Below are 2137 nucleotides of genomic sequence, written 5' to 3' on the forward strand. Positions count from 1 at the left end.
TTCTCTGCCATGTCAACAACATTATGCACATGAAGTAAAATATTCAGAATTCTGTGACAAGTGTCATCCCAGTGCTGCCATACTGCTATATCTGCATGTACATATGCATATATGCATATGTAACAGCTGGGGCAGCTGAGTAATAGCAACGTCAAGATGCATTAACCTTCAGGGCAATAAGCGTCTCCATGCTTGCTCTCAAGTTAAAGAATAAGCAAAACTAATCTAGAGTGATAGAATCAAATTTGGGGGTATAATTCTGAGAAGGCATGAAGGAGTCTTCTGGTGTGCTGGGAATGTTCTATGTCTTGATCTGGATGGTGTTTGTATGGATGTTGTGCATTTGTAAGAATTCATCAGGTTGTAGTTTCATGATTTGTGAACTTTATTATATGTAAGTTATGCCTCAACAAAAATGTTTTTATTAAAAAGAGAAATAGGAGAGATACCTGATCCCGAGGCAAACAAGACAAAAGAAGGATAGTCCATTCTGGTATCAATCACAGGGAGCAGCAATGCACCTCCTCCCAGAGCTTGTTTGCATCTGACTACTCCTTCTTGCTCTGCTTCCAGTCTCAATCCCCAGCCAATGCTAATGCTACCAAGCAACATGTAGAAAGTTTGGCAAGTTATGACAATAAGTCTGATCCAGGGAAGTGTAAGATAGTACTGATGATTTCCAACTATTGGGAATCCGGTGTGACACAGACTGAAATTTTCACGGGAAATATAGAGCAGCATCCCTGTTCGTCATCATGAGTATCCCTGACAATCACAGCTAAATATGAATAAATAAATCGTATTACATCAAGGATTTTCAGCACCATGAACTTGAGATCCAGGAGAAGAGAGAAAAAATAAGAGTAAGAAAATTAACAGCATGAGCGGCACCTGGGTGGCTCAGTCAGTTAAGCATCTGAGTCTTGATTTCAGCTCAGGTCACAATCTCACGTTTCATGGATTTAAGCACCGCATCAGTCTCCACACTCATGCATGGGGACTGCCTGGAAGTCTCTCTCTCCCTGTCCACCCTTCCCCCGTTCACACACAAGCATGTGCATTCTCTCCCTCCCCCCTCAAAATAAATTTAAAATAAATAGAATTAACAGAATGAAACTATATTTTTCTTATCTTTCAACTTTATTTACTATGTCCTTTTCTTGGAGATTCTACCATGCATATTAGGCTATTAAAAGCACTGATAAGTCCTATGGTTAACAAACATGTTTACTTTTATTTCACACAATGTTTATATTTGACCAAGAACACTTTAGGAAATTGTACTCTAAGGCTACCATTTATGTTTTCCCCCCTCATTCCCTTCCTTGGAGAATCATTAAGCTTCACTGTTCCAGCTACCATATTGGTGCTAAAATTTTTCTTGTCTTAGATCCAACCCAGCCTCCCTACCCAAGCTTTAGGATATCTCTACCCACAGCAAATTTTCACCTAGATGGTCCACATGGGGCAGAATGGGGATCTAACAGGGGTTCAGAGAGAACTCTGATTTCATTAATCTTTCATGCAATGAATATGAAGAATTAACCTGGTACTATGGAAGAAGCTGTATTCCTGCAGTTTTTATTAAGCCACCTTGAGAACTGAACCCTGAACTCAATGAATCTTAAACAACTACGGCAAATATAAAATAGGTTTTACTCACCTCTGTCTAATTTCTCATTTAACTCCCATCTTCTCCCACTTCATTTTTTTTAATTAATTAATTAATTAATTAATTTGCTTATTTTTTAGACAGAGACAGTGCAAGAGGGGCAGAGAGAGAGGGGGAGAGAGACTCTTCAGCAGGCTCATCTCAGGGCCCTGAGATCATGACCTGAACCAAAATCAAGAGTCAGATACTTAACCAACTGAGCCACCCAGGAGCCCCTCCCACTTCCTTTTCGATCCATTAAGCTATCCATTTTCCACACAACCACCTGAATCCACAGCTATTCAAACCCCTCCTTTCTGCCACAGGCACATTAACTGAGTATTCTGAGAAAGGGAGAACTGGGCTAGCCACTTTCTACTAGGACTGAAGTTGTGTTGGTCTTTTTCTGAGACAGCCTCCAAAAGACAGTATCATTATTTCAGAAAAGATTCTACAGAGTGAAGTAATGGAGACTGAAAGAGGCCC

The sequence above is a fragment of the Prionailurus bengalensis genome, chromosome C2, assembly GCF_016509475.1.
Source record: "Prionailurus bengalensis isolate Pbe53 chromosome C2, Fcat_Pben_1.1_paternal_pri, whole genome shotgun sequence".
NCBI classification, from domain to species: domain Eukaryota; kingdom Metazoa; phylum Chordata; class Mammalia; order Carnivora; family Felidae; genus Prionailurus; species Prionailurus bengalensis.